Source organism: Lagenorhynchus albirostris, chromosome 4 (genome assembly GCF_949774975.1).
Source record: "Lagenorhynchus albirostris chromosome 4, mLagAlb1.1, whole genome shotgun sequence".
In the NCBI taxonomy this organism is placed as follows: domain Eukaryota; kingdom Metazoa; phylum Chordata; class Mammalia; order Artiodactyla; family Delphinidae; genus Lagenorhynchus; species Lagenorhynchus albirostris.
The window spans coordinates 79,990,971-80,004,025 of NC_083098.1; the positions used below are offsets into that span (position 1 = coordinate 79,990,971).

Below are 13,055 nucleotides of genomic sequence, written 5' to 3' on the forward strand. Positions count from 1 at the left end.
AAGATTGAGAACCCACAGTGGAACATGATATGGCAACATGACTTGCCCATCTTGGTCTAGCCATCATTAGATCCAATGAATTACAGAAGTCAGTTAGGCAGAGAGGCAACACATTCTACAATATAAGTGAAGCCCTGTGTTCTAGATTGGCCTCTAACAGATGGTTCAGGCTCAATGGCAGCTATTGCTGATGCCACAAAGCCTTTCGCTCAGTTCACACCCGTGGGCTGAGGGGCTGTTTCTGATGACCAACTGGCAGACAAGGAAATGTCGTGGGACTAATGCTCATTAATGGATATGTTTGCACTAGTGAAAAATGAACTGCTGCCATATTAGAGCCCCACCGAGTAGCCCCTTCCCCTCTGCAAACAGTGTTGGAGGGAAGTTCTTCCAAAAGAGAAAGCTATGGGTTCTGTCTAAAGAAAGAGATGAATGAGTTATATACACCAAATTCTGGTGATTAAACAGACTGGCTCATTGACCAGAGACATGGAATGAAGATTTAAAAACCAGAAGCATGGAGTTATGAGGTTGAAGAGGCCACAAAGAATGTCTGTTGTGTCTCATGTCTTTGTCCCTCAGCACCCACTTCTGAGGATACTCACAGGGACCAGAGGAAGATAATGACTCCGTCACCTTCTCTCTTCAACCACTCATATTCTCACATAGTTAACCTATTAAGAGAATGGCCATGGGGGCAGGGATAAAGGATATATATGGGATCAACAACATGGCTGTTTCACATCATGGCTAAGCTATCTACTATCACTGCTAAGTGCACCAATTTGCCATAGGATAGGACTGATGCTGATCTTTCCAGGCATTTGGAAACTTGTTGATTATATCAGGTCCATTTCACCCTAAAGCAGACAGTCATCTTCACAAACCAAAATTATTCATATTCCAAATATGAGTCTATCTTCTCTGCCTGTAGGACCTCTAAGAACAATATCACCTAAGGGCTTACAGAACTCCTGATGCTTTGATATGGTATCCCACACAGATTGCTTCAGACCAAGAGATGCAACAATGGGCTCATTACCAAGTGTGCCATCACTCTGACAGCTGACCTGATAGAATGGCTGAATGGAATGCTGAATGCCCAACTAAGGAACAACCTCAAGGACATCTTACAATGTTGGAGGGCTCTTCTGTGTGATGCACCCAGTCACTATAACAATGATCAAAATATGGCACTGTATCACCAGAATATACAAGTCTACAAAGAAGTGGAAGAAGGAAGAGTGTCCCTTTCCTAAACATTTCCTATTTGAACATCTCTTCCATGCATCCTTAGAATCAGATAGATTTGAGATTCTAATTCCTGATGATAGTGGTGGGATATAAGGAGTGAATCATTTAGCTAAGGGATACCTTAAGAGTTTGACTGAACCCTAATATACAACTAACACCAGAGAACCAGAGGGTAAAGGAAGAAGTCATTGCTTTTCCTGGGACAACTGACCCCAATTATCATGAGGAGCTAGGGTTGCTAATACACAGAGGACAAGGAGATACACACCTGGGATTCAGGGCATTCTTTAGGGTATCTCTTGATGTTTCCAACTTCAACGATAACTGCGAATGGGGAGATTTCAACAACTGCAGCCTTACAAGAGCAATGCAATTAAAGCTGAAGACACCCTGGAGATGAAGACCCATATTCGCCCTCCAGGCAAGCAACCTACAGACTTGGTTCTTTCTGGAGAATCCAGATGGTTCATGTAGGCAGAGATGATAATTTATAGGCTTGGGAGAGCTGCAGCAGTGAGGACCTTACTTTTTTTTTTTTTAACCATTTTTAAGCCTTCTTGGGACATTACAACTGGCCACCATTAAGGAGCATTGGATTTTTACTGTTCCTGTGAGGGATGAAGTGATAGTATCTTATTTTCATAAATTTGCATAAGATCAAAAATCAGAGGATACTGGATATGAGTAGTGAGAGGGATTAACTCTTTGGACACAATTTATGAGTCTCCCAGATTAATCTGGCTGTACCTGCCTTTTAGGCTTTGGCTTCTTTATTCATCTATTACTGCTTCTGTTTATTTCATCATCCCCTGAGAGGATAGCCAGTCTCCATTTCTCCCACCATAATGGGAGCTGAGGGAATTCCAGTATCCAAGCCAACCAACTGGCCTGATGGAGGCTCTGGTTTCTCTCAGCCCTTCTAGACTCAAAAGAAGTGCTGTATCATAAGACATGGGATTTGGCGTGCCCAGAGACTTCTTGGTGGAGTCATGATGCACAAACCAGAAGTGAAACCCATGAGCCTAATTTGGGCAATAAGAAAAGGAAGACTAAAAAGTATCAGCACATAAATTTCTCTCCCTCAATTCCCCTTAACTGAATGCTCTGAGTCATAGTAGTCCCATACAGCCTTAATGTAAAGGTCCTACACAAACAACCAGCTATAATTTCTGTGAAACTCAGCAATTCACTATCATGTACTTGCTTTCTCTCCTTCTCTGCCCCTATGGCTTCTTGCTACTCTGGAATACACACCTCAATAAGGTATTAGCACATTTTTCCACCCTTAGGTTCTATTTTCTAGAGCACCTAGACCAAGACAAAGTCCATTACTATAATTTCAGCCACATCTATTCTCATATATGCTCATCTTAATTCATCTTTCATTTTTTAGAAGTCAGTTTGTTTCCATAGGCATCTATTATTTTTTTTCCTCTCTTTGGAAAGCTTTTCTTCATCTATTTTATCATTTTAGAAACAATTTTACATTATCTCTCCTTTATATTTTTATTCTTGGTGAGGTATTTGGTTAGTTTTCATCTGATCTGTGGGAACATTTTTTTTTTAATGTTGGTGCTATTAATCTATTAGGTTTGTGTGTGTTTGTACTCTTTTCCTACTTTTATTTTGTAGTACCTCTGTAGACCTTATGTGATGGTTCTTTTTTATTAGACTTGTTTTAAAGTTCAGTTCTTTCACGTGTAGATGAGAGCCCAAGCTGGCATAAATGTACTATAAATTTCAAGGTGTTGTGTTAAGTGCTTTTTTTCCTTTAAGCCATACTTACCACCATACTTACCACCTACAGGTACAATAACTGTAAGTGGATCACATGCATAATTCTCAGCACCCCCCACTTCACTAAAATTTTGTTTAATACAGAAATTTTCTATGGTATATATCATTTGGTTCTGTAACAATTTCTTCTCTTAAGAAAATAACAATAACATAAAAACCAATACCTAACAACAGCATGTCAAACTACATGAGACAAAAAGACTTGCAAAAAAACCAGATGACTCCATTATCATAGTTGGAGACGTCAACAACCCTTTTTCAGAAAGGGGCAAATCTTGCAGGCAGAAAATAAGTAAGGGCACAGCTGCATTAAACACCATCAATCAACTGAATATAATTGATACGTATAGACTACTTCATCCAACAACAGCAGAATACACATTCTTCTCAAGCTCATATGGACTATACAGAAAGACATCACAGTCTGGGCCATAAAACACACCTTAACAAAAGTTTTAAAAATAGAAAGAATGCAGTGTTTATTCTAAGAACACAGTGGAATGAAGCTAGAAATCAATAACAGAAAGATAACTGGAAAATCCAAAAATATGTGGAGATTAAATAAAACACTTCTAAATAACACTTGGGTCAAAGAAGAAATCTCAAAAGAAATTTTAAAACACGATGACTCAAAATCTATGGAATGCAGCAAAAGCAATTCTAAGAGGGAAGTTTATAGCAATACAATCCTACCTCAAAAATAAGAAAAACCTCAAATAAACAACCTAACATTACACCTAAAGCAACTAGAGAAAGAAGAACTAACAAAACCCAAAGTTAGTAGAAGGAAAGAAATCATAAAGATCAGAGCAGAAATAAATGAAATAGAAACCAAGTAAACATTAGTAAAGATCAATAAAACTAAAAGCTGGTTCTTTGAGAAGATAAACAAAATTGATAAACCTTTAGCCAGACTCATCAAGAAAAAAAGGGAGAGGACTCAAATCAATAAAATCAGAAATGAAAAAGGAGACTTACAACTGACACAGCAGAAATACAAAGGATCATAAGAGACTACCACATGCAAATATATGCCAATAAAATGGGCAACATGGAAGAAATGGACAAATTCTTACAAAGGTACAACCTTCCAAGACTGAACCAGGAAGAAACAGAAAATATGAACAGACCAATCAAAAGTAATGAAATTGAAACTGTTATTAAAAATCTTCCAACAAACAAGTCCAGGACAAAATGAAGAATTCATCTTCACAGGTGAATTCTATCAAACATTTAGAGAAGAGCTAACACCTATCCTTCTGAAACACTTCCAAAAAACTGCAGAGGGAGGAACACTCACAAACTCATTCTACAAGGCCACCATTATCCGGATACCAAAACCAGACAAAGATATTACACAAAAAGAAAATTACAGGCCAATATCACTGATGAACACAGACGCAAAAATCCTCAACAAAATACTAGCAAACCAAATCCAACAACACAGTAAAAGGATCATAGACCATGATCAAGTGGGATTTATCCCAGCGATGCAAGGATTCTTCAATATATGCAAATCAATGTGATACACCATATTAACAAGTTGAAGAATAAAAACCATATGATCATCTCAATAGATGCAGAAAAAGCTCTTGACAAAATTCAACACTCATTTATGATAAAAACTCTCCAGAAAGTAGGCATAGAGGGAACCTACCTCAACATAATTAAGGCCATATATGACAAACCCACAGCAAACATTATTCTCAGTGGTGAAAAACTGAAAGCATTTCCTCTAAAATCAGGAACAAAACAAGTGTTCCCACTCACGCTAATATTATTCAACATAGTTTTGGAAGTCCTAGCCATGGCAATCAGAGAAGAAAAAGAAATAAAGGGAATCCAAATTGGAAAAGAAGAAGTAAAACTGTCACTGTTTGCAGATGACATCATACTATACAGAGAAAATCCTAAACATGACACCAGAAAACTACTAGAGCTAATCAATGAATTTAGTAAAGTCGCAGGATAGAAAATTAACACACAGAAATCTCTTGCATTCCTATACAATAACAGTGAAAGATCAGAAAGAGAAATTAAGGAAACAATCCCATTTACCATTGCAACAAAAACAATAAAATACTTAGGAATAAACCTACCTAAGGAGGCAAAAGACGTGTACACAGAAAACTATAAGATACTGATGAAAGAAATCAAAGACGACACAAACAAATGGAGAGTAACACCATTTTCTTGGATTGGAAGAATGAATACTATGAAAATGACAGTACTACCCAAAGCAATCTACAGATTCAGTGCAATCTCTATCAAATTACCAATGGCATTTTTTCACAGAACTAGAACAAAAAATTTTACAATTTGTATGGAAACACAAAAGCCCTCAAATAGCCAAAGCAATCCTGAGGGAAAAAAAAGCAAAGCGGGAAGAATCAAGCTCCCTGACTTCAGAAGTAGGGCTACAGTAATCAAGACAGTATGGTACTGGCAGAAAAAGAGAACTATAGATCCATGGAACAGGATAGAAAGCCCAGAGATAAACTTACGCACCTATGGTAAATTGATCTATGACAGAGGAGGCCAGAGTATACAAAGGAGCAAAGACAGTCTCTTCAATAAGTGGTTCTGGGGAAACTGGACAGCTACATGTAAAAGAATGAAATTAGAACACTCCCTAACACCATACACAAAAATAAACTCAAAATGGATTAAAGATCTAAATTTAAGGCCAGACACTATAAAACTCTTACAGGAAAACATAGGCAGAACACTCTATGACATAAATCGCAGCAAGATCTTTATTGACCCACCTCCTAGACTAATGAGAATAAAAACAAAAATAAACAAACAGGACCTAATTAAACTTAAAAGCTTTTGCACAGTAAAGGAAACCATAACAAGATGAAAAGACAACCCTCAGAACGGGAGAAAATATTTGCAAATAAAGCAACTGACAAAGGATTAATCTCCAAAATTTACAAGTAGCTCATGCAGCTCAATATCAAAAAAAACAACCCAATCCAAAAATGGGCAGAAGACCTAAATGGACATTTCTCCAAAGAAGATATACAGATTGCCAACAAACACATGAAAGAGTGCTCAACATCATTGATCGTTAGAGAAATGCAAATCAAAACTACAATGAGATATCATCTCACACTGGTCAGAATGGCCATCATCAAAAAATCTACAAACAATAAATGCTGGAGAGGGTGTGGAGAAAAGGGAACACTCTTGCACTATCGGTGCTAATGTAAATTGATACAGCCAGTATGGAGGTTCCTTAAAAAACTAAAAATAGAACTACCATACGACCCAGCATTCCCACTACTGGGCATATACCCTGAGAAAACCATAATTCAAAAAGAGTCATGTACCAAAATGTTCATTGCAGCTCTATTTACAATAGCCAGGACATGGAAGCAACCTAAGTGTCCATCAACAGAGGAATGGATAAAGAAGATGTGGCACATATTTACAATGGAATATTACTCAGCCATTAAAAAACCGAAATTGAGTTATTTGTAGTGAGGTGGATGGACCTAGAGTCTGTGATACAAAGTAAGTCAGAAATTGAAAAACAAATACCGTATGCTAACACATATAAATGGAATCTTAAAAAAAAAATGGTCATGAAGAACCTAGGGGCAAGACGGGAATAAAGATGCAGACCTACTAGAGAATGGACTTGAGGATATGGGGAGGGGGAAGGGTAAGCTGTGACAAAGTGAGAGTGTGGCATGGACATATATACACTACCAAATGTAAAATAGATAGCTAGTGGGAAGCAGCCGCATAGCACAGGGAGATCAGCTTGGTGCTTTGTGACCACCTAGAGGGGTGGCATAGGGAGGGTGGGAGGGAGGGAGTCGCAAGAGGGAAGAGATATGGGGATATATGTATATGTATAACTGATTCACTTTGTTATAAAGCAGAAATTAACACACCATTGTAAAGCAATTATACTCCAATAAAGATGTTAAAAAAAATTTGAAATTTCAGTCAACCACTTGTCAATGTGCAAGAAAAAAAAAGCGTGATGGTGTTTTTCATTTATTATTATAATGTTTCAAAAAGGATCGTGCTCGCTTCGGCAGCACATATACAAAAAGGATCAAAGGCATGAAAACATTTTTAAGGTGAAGAAGATAATTTCAGTTTCAAATTTATACTTTTTTGCACAGAATATTATAACTCAATTTTATTAATCTTTAAGACCATTTACTTTTGGACTTTTATAATATATAGTAATGAAAATTGTGGCTATTTCCAGATAAGTGTCAGAGGAATCTTATTATTCTTTGGATTCCTTGCTGATTTCCTATTGAAGTATTATTTTTTTTTTTTTGCCTCTGACTTACCACAGCATGGCATCTTTTAGCCTGAGGAGGTTAAGTAAGACAATAATAATTCTTACAGGTTCATTTTTAGGATTGAGACACACATCAGTGGATTTTGAACTTTGCAACGGAAAGTCTCTTGGAGTGTTCTAAGCAGGGGAAAATCATTGTTTCAGAAAAAATATATATACACACATATGTATATCACTTGGGTTTTTATTTTAAAAATTAGACTTCTGATCCAGATGATCAGTAAAAAAATAATAGTTCAAAAGCTGTGGTAGGTAAGAGAGGAATGCATTATTAACTATAAAGGTAGTAGGTACTGCTCCTGCTCAGTAGACTGTCCTATAGTTTCTTACCTAAAGCTAGTTAATTGGCTGAATCTTATTGTGGAGAGGAGAATTTGTGGCATATTACCACCACAGGACATTTATAAATTGTTGCTATTCACTTGAGCACACATAAAAAGAATCAAATGTGAAATTGCATATAAAGAAAGACTTTAGATGGTAAAAATCCATCTCAGCCCTGATTTGCTGATCTTAGGGGGAGCCACAAGCCCCCTGTTCTCAACTGGTTTTCTCTTACTTTACAGGACTGGTATTTTGGGAGAGAATTGGGTTTGTCTTCACTTGAGTATCTTAAAAAACTAAACTGACGGTGATTTTGGTTTTTAAGCCCATGGATCTTTTGGATTAGAAAAAATATATATTTTTTCTGAAATGAACTGAAGATTTACAGAGTTTTGGTTATTGCCACTAAATACTGTAATTATAACATTTATGTGTAAAAGTTATTATGGGCCAGGCTTGATGACTTATGCTATATAGATTGTCAAATTCAGTTCTCATAATAGCCCTAAATAGGTAGATACTATTATTATCCCCATTTTATAGATGAGGAAATGAAGAACCAGAAAAGTCAATCAGTTTCTAAATTTATAGAACTGGGTGGTGGAGCTGAGAAGTAAACCCAATTCATGTATCACCAAAGACAGAACTTCAAAATATGTCTGAGCAGTGATTGATTGAGAGTAGTATCATGCTACCTTTCTAATTTACCTGAAGATCTTTTCTACTTATTGAAAAATTCACATGCCTTGCACAGCAATTTCCACTCCACTGTACTCTTATTGCAGTTAGGATCACCTGATGATTATTCTTCCAGGACCCCATATGTTACATGCTTTATGACACTCACTTGATAGTTTCTGCTGGAAGACAACTGAGGAAGGTTTATTTCATTGGAACCCTTGCCCACTATGCACATAGTACATGTCAGGTTCTGACTCTCTTGAGTTCCTTCATTTCTTAATCCTGACTTGTTCTCCAAATGCCCATTTCACCCCAGTGGGTGAGTGTGTAGCCACTTTGAATTAGTTAATTTATATGGGCCATAGTTTTCTTGACTGAAAATGGGGGCTACTAAAAGAAACTTCATATGAGTTTGTCATGTTGATGCCATGAGTCAATAAATGTAAAGTGCTAAGATCACTGCCTGTCTAGCCAGGAGTGGTATCAGCAGAAGTAGAAGAAACAATGTCGAAATGGTGGTGATGATAGACAACACCGTGGTAGTTGTAGGTAGGTGATCTTCTTTATATATTTTCTCTAATTCTAATATTAAAAGACAAGAAAGGATCATGAAACAAAAGGAAAAAAAAGAAAGAATGAAAAAAGGGGGGAGATCTTATTTAAAGGAGACAGAGAACATGAAACAATTTACTGTAAATTTCTCACTGTCTGATAATATTAATCTGTTTCCCTAGGATGCCTTCAGGAACAGAAATAAAGTTCTTAAAAATAGAGGTGAGGAGATGAGAGAAGCCCTGCTCAAAACAAAGAATTGATTACAAAAGTAAGTAAGTATTGCTGGTCAACGTAGAATTCAGCTGAATAAAGTGGTAACAAGAAGACTTAAATTTGTTTGATTCCAGTGGAGCTATTCTGTCGAATACCAATCTGTATCATGATTTTCAGTTTTAAAAGTACTTTCTCATATATTTTGTCCTTTGCTCTTTGCAACACAATTGAAAGTCTAGGGAAAGACTGTGTATCTATTTTTCATCAATAAATTGAGGCTTAAAACAGTGTCACTTAACCAACATCAGAGAAACAGAATGTATCAGAATCAAGGCTACAGTTTTTCTTATGTATACGCAATATTTTTCTATGTTGCTTTACACTCTGTCACTCATGTTATAGAGATCAGATGATTAATGTATGTTGTCCTATAACTTTTCTATAATAGACCATTTCCTAAGCTCATAAAAGAAAATATGAGGTAAATGCATAAACACAGGTAAGGTGAAATCTTTGCTAAATATTAAAAACTCTATTGTTATTTTTCTGAGAATCAGTGAGTGTTTTTCAACTGTGACATTTTTCTGGTTTCCATGAAGGGAACCAAATACAGATTCAATGACTTTAATCTATAATCAAGTAGATTTCAAAAAGAAGTCAAATGCTTCTTCACAAACCATTATCATATATCTTATTTTTTAGACTCTATAATAAAGGCTCTACTGAAAGATGAAGGAGAAAGCAGAATGAGCTTTAATGACTCATCAGCATACATTTTTAAATTTAAAATATCAATTACGTATGTGTGTACACATATACAAATACTTCTTTATTAATGTGTTTTTTCCTTCTTCCATCAGTCTATATTTTTTTTCAATTAAGGAGCATTCATTTTTAGTACAATCAGAGGTTCTGACCAGAAAATACAATGCAAAACTACTATCTTAAGCATAATAGACATATGTCTATGAAATCACTGTGCAAATCTAAGCTTTTAGTTAGTAACTTTCAAGTCTAATCAGGATTTTCAAAATTCTACTGCATTATTATATTTTCTTTGTTTGCATGTGGTAGTATTAAGCCAAAGTATTTGCCTTGATTTGGGAGTTTCATGAATTTTAAGAAACCAATGTGTCTATATTTTCTTATGGAAAAATAAATCTAATATTAAAAGAGAGGTGTTAATTGAAAAGTTAAATCTGTGTGGCTAATCCCAGAAACCATAGCCTGGCAGGTATATGACTTTTTCCAAAAGACTTCAAGCATTGTTTAATGTTTCCTCTTGTGAGTTTTGGTAAATTACTAGGTAATATATCTGCTGACACTGAAGATGAGTTTCTTCTCAAATGGCCCTTTCCTATGCTATATTTTCTTCAGTCATAATAATAGTTTATTTCTTAAAGTGTCAACATTTGCCACACACTAAAAGAAAAGGTGCTTCTCAATTATATTTTCATCCTTGTGACTGATAAAATATGCAAGAATATATATTCTTCAGATTTACTTCTAAACATTTCTTGGTTATTTTATTCATTGTCATATAAAATCATAAGAACAGTAGACTTTTAAAGATTACTTACAGCCCTGTTATCGATCAAGTCAGTTTGACAACTATTTTTGTTCCAATCTTATTCATATGACTATAAAATTTAAATAGTTATAATTATGGATAACTTTCCAGTAGGTTTTCAAATTCTTGATATTTTGAACAACTCAGCTCTCAAAAGAGAAACAAATTTTAAACTAATTCCAGGGAAATAATAAAACTGAGATCATTTTGGACTTGTAGGTGATCATTCATTTTAAAAAATAAAGTAAAATAAATTTAGTTAGACCCTGGACTCACTGCTTCATTTGACCTTTATCAGTGTAGCAGCTATACTCTGGCATATAAGGCTTTATATAAGGCTATTTTATATATATATATATATATATATATATATATATATATATATATATATAAAAATATAAGGCTTTTGGTTTTTTACTTTCAAAATAAAAATATCATTAAACATCATTGCTCAGTAAGAATAAACCTGTAAATCTAGCCATAGCTATAGCCACAATAAAATAAGCAGTTGGAATACTAATGAATCCATTTTATAGCAAAGTGAAATGAGAATTCTTAAGTGACTATGCAGCAAGGGTGAGCTGAATATCTCAACTTGCCTTTCAGCAGCTCAATCATTAATTAATTTTTTAATCCTAACAGAGAAGTCCGCTTCTGTTGATAGACATCTCTGGAGATTCCCTTTTCAATTCGACAGGATGCCAAGCATCCAAATAGATTGTTTACCTGAATCCTGTATTCAGAGGCTCTCATCTGAGATGCAGAACAAATTTTTAACATCATAGTTAGTATGAGTATGTTGTCACACTCTAAAAACTTGTTGCCTAGGTAGTCAAGCCTTGTCAAAGTTAACCCAGAGCAGTAATTATTTCACAGTTTATGCTTTTCCCTAAAATTTCCCCAGGTTTTCTTTTTTTATCAGGTGACACCAAAAGCTAAGGCAGAGATTTAAGTGGCATGTATGACACATCTAAGCCTCCAGAATCTCAGGTTATTCTACAAATCATTTAGTAACCAGTCTCCATGAAACTTTCTTAGTTTCTCCCTTTTTTTTAATTTTTCTTGTTCTGAGTTCCCATAAATTTACTAACTAATTTATGTTAAGGAACAAAAAATAGCCCAGTGATTAAGAGCACAGCATTTAGAGATAGACCTGGGTTGAAAACCTTGTTCTTCTGTTTACTAGCTAGCTAACTTCAGGTGAGCATGGAAGGTGTTGCTATGTTCAAATGGTTCTCTTCTAGGAAATAGAGGATTGTGCTTCTTGTCCCCTTGAGGATAGGAATGAACTTGAGTCTGTCTTCAACTAATGAAATATGGGCAGACATGATGTATACTACTTCTGAGTGGGAGCATTTAAGAGCCAGTGTTCAGTTCTTCAGGAGACCACATATTTGAGAAGCTACAGGATTTAGAATTTCCTTACCCTGAATAATCAGATTGCTAAAGCAAGCACAGTAGCCCTGCAGAATCAGCAGGATCTGGAGCGTTTTTTATAAGCTAGAAAATAAACTTTTATTGTGTTAAGACACTTGGACTTTAGAGTTATTTGTAATCACACAGCTCGGTGCTTTGCGATGACCTAGAAGGGTGGGATAGGGAGGATGGGAGGGAGGCTCAAGAGGGAGGGGATATGGGGACGTATGTATGCATATGGCTGATTCACTCTGGTGTACAACAGAAACTAATACAGTACTGTGAAGCAATCATACTCCAATAAAGATCTATTAAAAATATATATATATATAGGGCTTCCCTGGTGGCGCAGTGGTTGAGAGTCCGCCTGCTGATGCAGGGGACATGGGTTCATGCCCCGGTCTAGGAAGATCCCACATGCCGCGGAGCGGCTGGGCCCGTGAGCCATGGCCGCTGAACCTGCGCGTCCGGAGCCTGTGCTCCGCAACGGGAGAGGCCACAACAGTGAGAGGCCCGCGTACCGAAAAAAAAAAAAAAAAAGTATATATATAACCTTGTCTAATCTGACTTTACTATAAAATGCTTTTCTACAAAATGGTGATAATAAGACTTAACCTTCACATGACTATTTTAATAGTATATTAATTTGAAAATTTATACTTAAAATACCTTGAAAAATAATTTCCCTTATTGAAGGGTCAAAGGTAGCTACCTTACTCATTACTATAACATAATTATACCTTATTCTCATGATACATACACAGCTTCAAGATAGAGGCTTTGTTATCATGCCTGGTAATAATCTCTGAATATTAAAAACAGCTTGATCTTTTGAGCTCAATCCTGAATGATCTACCACATAGAAGTAATATTTGTGTTGTGCTTTTAATTTATGAAATATCCTTCAGCCTTACT

The 13,055-nt window shown here is 35.9% G+C and overlaps 1 pseudogene; it reads left to right on the forward strand.

Annotated features, from left to right (window-relative positions):
• The first annotated feature begins 1,584 nt into the window (after nucleotides 1–1,584).
• LOC132519096 (peroxiredoxin-4-like) overlaps nucleotides 1,585–13,055 on the forward strand; it is a 186,959-nt pseudogene continuing 175,488 nt past the window's right edge.